At 40.5% G+C, this 11,230-nt stretch overlaps 1 pseudogene; it reads left to right on the top strand.

Moving 5' to 3' along the window:
- Positions 1-2,604: 2,604 nt before the first annotated feature.
- On the top strand, positions 2,605-6,148 carry LOC108647608 (annotated as a pseudogene).
- The last annotated feature ends 5,082 nt before the right edge of the window (positions 6,149-11,230 follow it).

The raw sequence follows: 11,230 nt of genomic DNA, 5'->3' as shown, positions 1-11,230 counted from the left end.
TCATCTTCTTATGGAGCACCAGCGTACTCCTTAAATGTCATGAAATTTCTATATTAGGAAATCATCCCTGTCTTCTGCATGTTTCCTTGTTGACTCGTTTCAGAAAGGTCAGTACATTGCAGAAGCATTTAAACTGGCCACATAAATAATGTGATGTGGTAGTTTATCTGCATCAATCCTTTACTTATTAAAGGGCATACAGGTTATTCCTTCGGAGACAAACCCTCTCTTAAAGTTTATTTTTATAAAAATCCCAACACTGACCAATACCGGGTAAAATGTATATTAATAATGTGCAATACATTTATAAAAACATACAGCTAAAACACCAATGTTATCTGTGGTTCTGATTGAATAAACCTTTGTGTTAAATTGAGCCCATATACAAAGTAGTCCAATCCATTTGAGGCTGCTAATTTCTTGTTTGCACACTTTTTGATGACACTATCCATGGCTACAATAAAACGTAGGACCCCATCACTGCAATGCCTTAATTCTAACCAGTGTACAACCATGCTGCCCTTAATATATTAAAGTTAAAGTATAGGAGGGCTGATTCATTAAAGTGCGTTAAAACGTGCGCTATTTATAGCGTGCGTTAAAAATGTTATCGCGTCTAAATTTCCGCGACTTAACGCACAATTCACTATAAGCATACTTGCGCTAATTTACGCGCTATGCTGCATTTACCGCATGCGGATTAATTAACGCCTATTATTATGTGCGCTAATTAACGCCTATATTTATGTGCATATAAATATACTGCATTTAAATAGTAGCATATAAATAGTAGCCGCATATAAATAGTAGCATATAAACAGTAGCCACATATAAATAGTAGCCGCATATAAATAGTAGCATATAAATATTTATATGCGGCTACTATTTATATGCAGCTACTATTTATATGTGGCTACTATTTATATGCTACTATTTATATGCTACTATTTATATGCTACTATTTATATGCGACTATTTATATGCTACTAGGGCCACTCTAGGGCCAACACAGACTTGAATAAATAATACTGCAAAGTCCATATTGTGTTGCCAAAAGCTCATTAACTGTACTTTTCTATAATTACCGCCTGCCTCAAGTAGGTGTTAATTTTCGCATAGACTAATGCAATATTTAGCGCATCTAAGTGTTTATTGAATCATGCGTTAGTGTTATTTCGGCGCGCTAATTAATGCATGTGTTGAAATTGTGTGCAAATTAATGCATGTGGTAATGCTGTAGGGAATCGCGTGCTAATTGTCGTGTCTATTTTAACGCAAAAAAAGTGCGATAAAACTTATCGCACTTTAGTGAATCAACCCTAGGATCTATTATCCAGAATATTCCGAACCAAGGGTTTTCCAGACAAGGGATTTGGGCCTCCGTACCGTAAATTTGCTAAAAATCATTTAAACCAGGGCTGTCCAAATGGAGGCCTGAGCCAGAGTTTTTTTTGGCCCCAGTCTGCTCACCATACACTTCACTGTATGATATCATCCCTTTAATTTAATCCAGCCCTCTTTCAAGCTATATGAGAAATAATTTACCCACTACATATAAAAAAGTTGGACAGCACTGATTTATACATTAAATGAATGCAATAGGGTTGTTTCATTATTACAGAGAAAAAAGAACCAGTCATTTCCTGGTTTGGGGGGACTACACGTATGCCTAAGAAAATTATATATTGTTTTGTTTTGTTTTCAGGACCAATATGGTAGCATTCTTTTGTAATTCCACTTTGCAACAAGATAGGCTTTTAAAAAATCATATTTTTCTCAATGTGAAGACGTATATCAGAAACATCATTTATTTTATGCATGAAAATAAAACTGACTGAAAAGTTCTGTGTCTCCTAAATGCACCAATGCCAAACATGTATAGTTCTATGGAGATTTTTGACTAGTATAGGTCAAAAACTCCCAGCAGTACCCTAACAAATTTCCAAAGCACTGCCCCAAAAATTAGCATACTCTAGATGCCAAAAAAATCACATAACAGTAGTTTTATACCAGTAGACCATACATTTTTTAAAAAAAAGACTGCATTTGGACGAGCCAAAAATGGGTAAATATGCATTTCTAATAAGTTACCAGCTGCAATTCTTTTCTACAATTACATATAAAAAATATTAGAATTATAAAAAAAATTGTAATGTATTTGAGTGTTATTTCACATACGTGCCACTAGGTGGCAATACCGTGGTGTGATGTATGTCTCATGCGCCCCGGAAGTAATAAACCAGAAGGGAAATAGCCTGTTCACTCTCCATGCTCTGACTGTTTTCATGCTAGTTATTGTGCACCTAAAAACAAGTATATAGTAACATAATTGTGCATATTGATGCCGACATAACATAAATTGGCGACGAGGGAAACGTGCCCACGGTCAATATCTAGTTGTCAAGCCAGAAGTAAGGATGGCTACGATCATTGGACAGATTGATACCTTCGACGAGGCGAGAGAGCAATGGACCACGTATGTAGAACGCTTTGAACACTTCGTGAAAGCAAATGACATTGACGAGGGAAAAACAGTGTCGGTTTTCCTCAGCGTAATGGGAGCATCCACTTATGGACTCTTACGTAGCCTCATTGCACCAGTTAAGCCCGGCACTATGTCATATGGAGACATTGTGAACACACTGCAAGCGCATTTCAGTCCCAGGCCTATTGTGATTGCTGAGAGGTTCAAGTTTCACAAACGAAATCAGGCGGAGGGGGAAAGTGTTGCACAGTATGTGGCTGTATTAAAGAAACTGGCGGAGCACTGTGAATTTGGTGACAATTTAAACGATGCATTAAGAGACAGAGTGGTGTGTGGCCTGTGCAGCGAGTCAATACAGCGGAAGCTTTTGACTGAATCGGCGCTCACGTACCAAAAGGCCGTGGACATAGCAATGTCAATGGAGGCTGTATCGAGGGAATCACAGCATTTAAGTAACTCATTGAAAGTAAATGCCATGTCTTTTGCATCAGAATCGCCAAAGGCAAAATGTTTTAGATGCGGAAAGTCTAACCATACCCAAAATGAATGTTTTTACAAAGACCAACTGTGTCACAATTGTGGAAAGAAGGGCCACATCGCTCGGTCATGTAAAGGTGCAAAGACAGAGGTGAAAATACCGAGAGTTTTCGGAAAAGGAAACTATGTAAAAAGTAAGGGAATGACAAAGAAAAAAACAATTCACAAAATGGGCACTGAGACGGAAAGGCTGAATGAAGAGACAAGTTCGGATACTGAGTCTGAACTGACACTACACAACGTTACCGCAACATCGCAAAACCCTGCACCAGGGAACATAATGAAAAGGGAAAATGAGGAAGGGACAGCGGTAATAAAAATACAACCAAAAATTGAGGGGTTACGAGTAGAGATGGAAGTCGACACAGGAGCGGCAGTTTCTATTATCTCGGGGGAACTGTATAGAGATAAATTAAGTCACATTCGTCTGCGCCATACAAACGTTGTTCTCAAGACATACACTGGCGAAGTAATCCGGCCAGAAGGAGTCATCAAGGTGTGCGTTAAGCTAAACAAACAACGTGCACGGTTACCACTGTATATTGTTACCGGAAATGCGGTTCCGCTATTCGGACGCGAGTGGCTTCGCCGAATTCATCTGGACTGGCGTGAGATCAAATCAATAAGTGCAGTACACCGCAGCAACGAAGGGACATTGGACAGCCTTCTAAAACAGCATGAGAAAGTTTTCAGTGAAGAGTTAGGAACTTTCAATGGTTACACAGCTACCATCAATCTGAAACCAGGAACTCAACCAAAGTTTTTCCAAGCTCGAGTGGTACCATATGCCATCAGACCCAAGGTGGAGGAAGAAATCAACCACCTACTCAAACAAGGAATCATTTCACCAGTACGATTCAGTGAATGGGCAACCCCGATTGTGCCTGTAATCAAAAAAGGAGGTAATGTCAGAATCTGCGGTGACTTCAAAGTAACGGTAAACCCAGCCTTATGTGCCGAACATTATCCATTACCTCGGATTGAAGATCTGTTCGCTTCACTAGCGGGAGGAAAAAGGTTTAGCAAATTGGACCTTTCACAAGCGTACCTGCAGATCCCTGTACATGAAAATTCACGGAAATACTTAACCATCACGACACACAAGGGAATGTTCGTATACAACAGATTACCTTTTGGCATCACATCAGCTCCATCGATATTCCAACGAGCCATGGAACAAGTACTGCAGGGGTTACCATCCGTCCACTGTTTTCTGGACGACATCCTGATCACAGGAAGAGACGATGCGCACCACTTGTCTAATCTTGAGGCTGTGCTAAATAGACTGGAGAAATGTGGACTTCGGGTAAAAAGAGAGAAGTGTGAGTTTTTCAAAAACTCATTAGAGTATTTGGGACACATGATTGATGCATCGGGACTCCACAAGTCCGCCAATAAACTGCGCGCAGTTGCAGAGGCACCGGTCCCGGTCAATGTTAGCCAACTCAGGTCCTTCCTGGGGCTGGTTAATTATTATGCAAGATTCGTTCCAAACCTGTCCACAGTCCTTCACCCCCTGAACGCAATGTTACATAAGGAGGTGAAATGGAACTGGTCTCCAGAATGTGAGGGTGCATTTCAGGAAATCAAGAGACAGCTATTGACACCCAATGTGCTTACGCACTACAACCCAAGACTTCCAGTCCGATTGGCGTGCGACGCTTCACCCTATGGGGTGGGGGCAGTACTTTCACATTTGATGCCAGATGGGCAGGAAAGACCCATAGCCTTCGCTTCGAGAACCTTAAGTAAGGCAGAGCAAAACTATGCGCAGCTGGAGCGAGAAGCATTAGGATTAATCTTCGGAGTAGATTATATGGACGTCACTTCACCTTAATGACCGATCACCGTCCACTTACCACCATACTCCATCCACACAAAGCGACTCCCTCCATGGGTACAGCCAGACTTCAAAGGTGGGCTCTCCTGTTGGCTGCACATAACTACACTATCCAGTATAGGAGTGCGGACAAACACGGGAATGCAGATAGTTTATCACGCTTACCACTGCCTGTTCACCACAAGGACAGAAAGGATGCATTAGAGGTTTATTTTATAAACAAAATGGATACACTTCCAGTCAGTAGCAGTGATATTCGGAAAGGAACCAGGACAGATCCAATTCTCTGTCGGGTAAAGGAAATGGTATCCACCGGGTTATTCCCACCTACCAAAGACTCAGAAAATGTTTTAAAACCGTATCTCATGAGGAAGGAGGAGCTATCACTTTTGCAGGACTGTCTAATGTGGGGACAGCGAGTTATCGTCCCACCAAATTTGAGACCCCAAGTCTTAGAGGATTTACACACGGGACACCCAGGTGTAGTCAAAATGAAGGCATTAGCGCGTAGCTACATCTGGTGGCCAAATATCGACTCGCAGATTGAGGAAAAATCTAAAACCTGCATGTCCTGTCAACAAAATCAGAAATCCCCAGCCCTATCACCGTTACATCCCTGGGCATGGCCCGAATGCCCTTGGCAGCGAATCCACATCGATTACGCTGGGCCATTTGAAGGACGCATGTTCCTAGTAGTCGTTGACGCACACTCGAAATGGCCAGAAGTTCTGGTGATGGATTCTACTACGTCATGCAAAACGATCGAGGTATTGCGTGGTCTTTTTAGTCGCTATGGCATACCTGAAACCTTAGTGAGCGACAATGGCCCACAATTTACTTCAGAGAAATTTGAATGCTTTCTGAAATCGAATGGTGTTAAACATGTACGCTCGGCACCATTTCACCCAGCGACCAACGGGTTGGCTGAGCGTTTTGTACAAACTTTTAAACATTCGCTAAAAGCATCTAAAGAACCAAAACCATTGCAACAAAGACTAGATGCTTTCCTGTTACAGTACAGGAATACTCCCCACAGCACAACAAAAGAAGCACCGGCAATGTTGTTCTTACATCGCAGACTGAGAACACGACTAGATTTAATAAAGCCAAGTGTAAAACAGACTGTGGAGCAAGCCCAAGAAGTTCAATGTTCGTACCGTGCCCTCCATGCGAAAGAAAGAGACTTTGGTGTTGGTGATTCCGTGCTGGTCAGAGATTATAGACGTGGGGGAGAAAAGTGGAAAACTGGTACTGTCATAACATAACATCACATATATGAATGCCAGGGGTCCACTGAACAGGTTGATGCCCAACCCTACATTACCTTGGTACAGTATGTGGCATGTAGGGACCCCTAGGTGAACATACCCCATACAGTCTTTTCTGTCATTTCAGCTCCTGCAAAATCAACACATTTACTGCAGTTTAAGTGGGTAAAGCTACAAAAAAGTAAGTTCACAACAAGTAAGTCATGTATTTTTTAAAAGTACATATTCTTTTGAATCTAAAATGGATAAATATGTTTTTCTGCATCCAACTACTAAACAGTAAAGCTTTTCTGTTTATTAGGTACCAAGATAAATCAGCCTAACTATAAATACAGTGGTCTACTGAACAGTTTGATGCCCAATGTGCATAGGTTTAGCAAAGTATATGGCAAGTAGAGACCCCAAAACATGCCTTCAATACTAATTTTATAGCTTACATTTCAGCAAATTAAAACAAGCTTCCATTTTACAGCATCTTATCTCCCATAAATCTTTATGTACCAAGATCATACAATCTAAAAATGAATGTAAGGGGTCTACTGAGCAGTTAGATGGCCAATCTGAATAGGATTACCAATAGTATAAGGCAAGTAGAAAATAATGCATAAAAATCCACAGCAGCCACAAGAGTATGTGGACCCCTGAATACAATGCATTTTTGGAAAAGTATGCATTCTAAAAAATCTAAAATGGATAAATATGTCTTTCTACTCCAAACTACTACTAAGCGTTCCTTAGTTTGCTTCTGCAAACAAAACATCCTTTATGCATATCTATGTCCTAAGACCCCCTAACAGTATGAAGACCCCAGAAAGTGTACATTTGGCATTTGCCAGAGTGTGTAAATATGTCTTTTTTCTTCAAATTATCATACTGCAAACTTTGATGAATTTAGCCGGTTTTATGACAGTTCTGAAAAAAGAATACAAATATTGCAATTTACTGCATTTATCTCACACAGATTATTAGTTCATGTATAAAAAAACCCTTCTGTGGATAATTCATTAGACTCACATGCGATGTTTCTGAGGAAATAATGGCGTCTTCCTAAGTTTTAGAGAAAAGGAAGAGGAGTTGTACTTCCTCTTGGAATCCACAGTGAAATGCCATTAAGAGAGAAAAAAATAATTACCTGCATATTGGTAAAACCCCCAAGATAATCCACTCTTAGCTAGGATAAGCCAACTTTTGTTAAAAGAGTGTGTCAGCACTCACTTAGTGCCAGTCAGAGTGGACAAGCAGCCCAAATTTCCAATAAGGGATTAGCTGGTTAGTATCCAGGTTGTACACAGGTAGACACCCAGCATCACAGCATAGAGGCCTTAGTGATAAGAAGGGTGTTTCTCTATAGATAGGATCCCTGTTAAGATAGGTTGCCAAATCAAGGTGAGACAGTCTCAGGATCAAACTTTATTAGATGATTCTAACAGAAGCCATTACTGCTGAACACACTCTCTGCAGCTACCAACAAGTCTCTGTTAGCTAACTTGTACCCAGGTCTAAAAGGAGTGAGACCTCTAGTCGCTAAATCTAACACATATTGCTACATCCTTTCTCTTTTAAAGAAGACAAACATTTATAACTGCAAACATTGTTCATAACAACAGTGCTTAACATATAACATTATGTTGTGGCCAGTTATATATAATCCTTGAGGTGGGCTGGCTTTCTGCACATTCTCCCAGCTCTTGACACATACGGTATTTCTTTAGACGAATGTGGCACTTCGGAGACATGCAAATCATTGTTTGTTGTGGGCTGTCCATTTTCTTGCTCCCCACATATTTCAGTTGCTTCCTGCCTTGTCTGGCCTTGAAGATCTGCTGTTGGAGTTTTTGATAAAGGCCAATTTTGATAATCATCAAATGGTCTGTGTGGCTTCCAGTCATCAGGTTCTCCAGTCTTCTTTAAATGTCTACGATTTCTTCTCAATACCTTTCCTTCCTCTGTTCTGACTAGGTACGACCGATGTCCTAGGGTTTTTATGACTTTTGCTTTCTGCCAGTGCTTGCTATATTTATCAAGTGGTTGAACCCAAACATTATCGTTTATCTGAAGAGTTGGTAGATCTCTTGCTGATTTGTTGTAGTACTGTGCCTGGCGATTTTGAGTGAGTTTCAGTTTGGATTTTATGTTAACCGCAAGTTCTGGGTTCAGAAGTTGTTTAGTTATTGGTAAGAGAGTCTTTGTGCATCTGCTCATTAGTATCTGAACTGGACTACTGCCCAAGCCTTGTGTGGGTGTATTTCTTAACTCCAATAACATAAGATAGATATCTGTACCTGCTTGTTTTGCTTTTCGCATCAGTTTCTTGGCAATTTTCACTGCAGATTCAGCTTTGCCGTTGCTCTGAGGGTATCCTGGAGAGGAGGTATTGTGCTCAAATTCCCACTTCTTAGTAAATTGTTTGAACTCCTCTGACGTAAACTGGGCAGCATTATCAGAAAACAGTATATCTGGAATGCCATGTCTTGAAAAGTGGGCTTTTAGCTTTTTTATTACTGTTTTTGATCTGGTGTCTTGGAGGTAGTCTACTTCCCAGAAATTGGAATAGTAATCAACTGTTATCAGAAAGTCTTTTTCATTCCAAGTGAACAAATCAGTACCAACTTTTGACCATGGTCTGTCAGGGATTTCGTGGGGTTGCAGTGTTTCCTTTGGCTGCTTGTCTCCACAAGATGCACATATTTCACATTGCGTTATGAACTTTTTAATTTGATCATTCATACCAGGCCAATACACACATTCCCGTGCACGGCGTAGACACCCTTCTATACCTATATGTGAGGAGTGTAATCTTTCCATAATGCCTCTTCTGAGACTCCCTGGTATGACAACTCTTTCTCCCTTGAATATGATACCCTGATGTATTGACAGTTCATCTCTGATGTGAAAAAAGGGAGACATTTCAACAGGTGTATATTTATATTTTGGCCAACCTTGTAAAATTGTAGTCTTTAGAATTTGCATTGTGGAATCATGTTCTGTGCATGTTTGTATCTCTTTAAGCCTATCTTTACTCATTGGCAAGTATTCACACATATTGATGGTTTCAATATCCTTGTCACCTCCATGTGAGTTAGGAAGGTAGGCCCTGCTCAGTGCATCTGCAATTAGTAAATCTTTTCCTGGACAGTTGGAAATGTCACAATCATACTTTTGCAATCTAAGAAGCATGCACTGCAGTCTTTTTGGAGCATTTATTAGAGGCTTCTTTGTAATGGTCTCCAGAGGCTTATGATCTGAATGCACTGTTACGTGTCTTCCATATGTGTACCGATGGAACTTCTCCATACCAAAAACAACAGCTAAGAGTTCTTTCTCAATCTGAGCATAACCACGTTCTGTAGTTGTTAGAGCTCTGCTTGCAAATGCTACAGGTTCTTTCTCCTGCATCAGTGTGGCTCCCAGGCCATTTTCTGAGGCATCACATTGTATTACCACTGCTTGCAAAGGGTTATAGTATTTGAGAGTGGCTGCATCTGCAATACCCTGTTTTACCGAGTCAAAAGCTGTTTGCTGTACTTCTGTCCACTCCCAGAGTGAATCTTTATGTGTTAACTGTCTCAGTGGTTCACACATATCTGACAAATGGCCACAGAATTTGGAGAGATAATTAACCATGCCTAGGAAGCGCTGAACTCCCCGTACATCTGTTGGGGCAGGCATTTCCTGAATTGCCCTGACTTTTTCTGGATCCACTTTTAAGCCACTTGATGTCAAAAGATGCCCTATATATGGCACGTCAGTCATTTTAAGCTTAAATTTTTCCAGGTTGAGTTTAATGCCTTTTTGTCTACATCTTTCTAGAAGCTTGATCATTTTCAGATCATGATCCCGGGTGGCAGATTCTAGGCTGTCACCTTCACCAACAATAAGTATGTCATCAGCTATTGTTTTAACACCTGCAAGTCCCTCTAGAGCTTGATTTAGCCTTTGCTGAAATACTTCTGGAGCTGGACTTATTCCCATTGGCATTCTGAGCCATCTATATCTCCCAAATGGGGTGGAAAAAGTTGTCAAGTAACTTGATTTCTCATCTAGTTCCACATGCCAGAATCCGTTTTTATCATCACATACTGAAAATATCCGGGCTTCTGATAAATCTGGCAGAATATCTTCTATTGTAGGCATTGGGTAATGATTCCTTTTTAGGGCTTTGTTAAGTGGTTTAGGATCTATACATATCCTTAGTTTCCCTGATGGTTTCTTTACTATTACCAAGCTACTTATCCAGTCAGTGCTCTTCTGTACTGGTTCTATAATGTGCCTGCTGTGTAAACCCTGAAGTTCTTCTTTTAGTGGTTGCATCAAAGCTACAGGTACTCTCCTTGTGGGTAGCCTGGATGGTTCTATGGCAGTATTGACCTCCAGTTTATATTTGCCTTCTAGGCATCCATCCCCTTTAAATAGGTCAGCATAGTTTGCTTGTATTATCTGTAAATCTAAATCATAGTCCAGCTTTTCTGGAGAACTTTGGAGACTTGCAGAGCCCTGTAGAGCCATTATGTTGTGAAACTGCACTTTTATTAAGTCCATAGCCTGCACAGCTTTTACTCCCAGCAGTGGCATATGATCTCTATTTTTTACAACAGTAAACACCAGCCTATAACTCTTTTTATTACACGGGTTATGAAGTTTTAGTCTGCATTTACCCATAGGTTTCAGAATACTTTTGTTGTACATCATAAGTACTTGGTCAGTGTGCTCTAGTTTAACTTCTTTTTTAAGCATATGACAAGGAATAACATTGCAGCTTGCCCCACAGTCCAGCTGAAACTTAATGGGCTTTTTATCTAGAAGAAAAGTGGCAAAAAGTTGATTTGAGTCATTAACCATTGGTGGTTTTACCACATTTACACTCTCTGCTGCTGATTGTAGTTGCAGCCACATTATGTCCTCTGTGCTGTCAGAGTCTGTGTCCTGTGTAACTGTGTTTACAGCTCTGTGCTGTGACTTGCTGCTCTGCCTGCACTGGGCTGAGAAATGATTTCTTTTGCCACAGAGCCTGCATGTCTGACCATAAGCTGGGCATTTCTCTTTATCTCTTTCATGCCTTTTACCACAGTATTTACACAGTATTGATACTCCCTGGATTTT

The sequence above is a fragment of the Xenopus tropicalis genome, chromosome 5, assembly GCF_000004195.4.
Source record: "Xenopus tropicalis strain Nigerian chromosome 5, UCB_Xtro_10.0, whole genome shotgun sequence".
In the NCBI taxonomy this organism is placed as follows: domain Eukaryota; kingdom Metazoa; phylum Chordata; class Amphibia; order Anura; family Pipidae; genus Xenopus; species Xenopus tropicalis.
The sequence above is the reverse complement of the archived record's forward strand: the minus strand, read 5'-3'. Positions and strand labels throughout refer to the sequence as shown.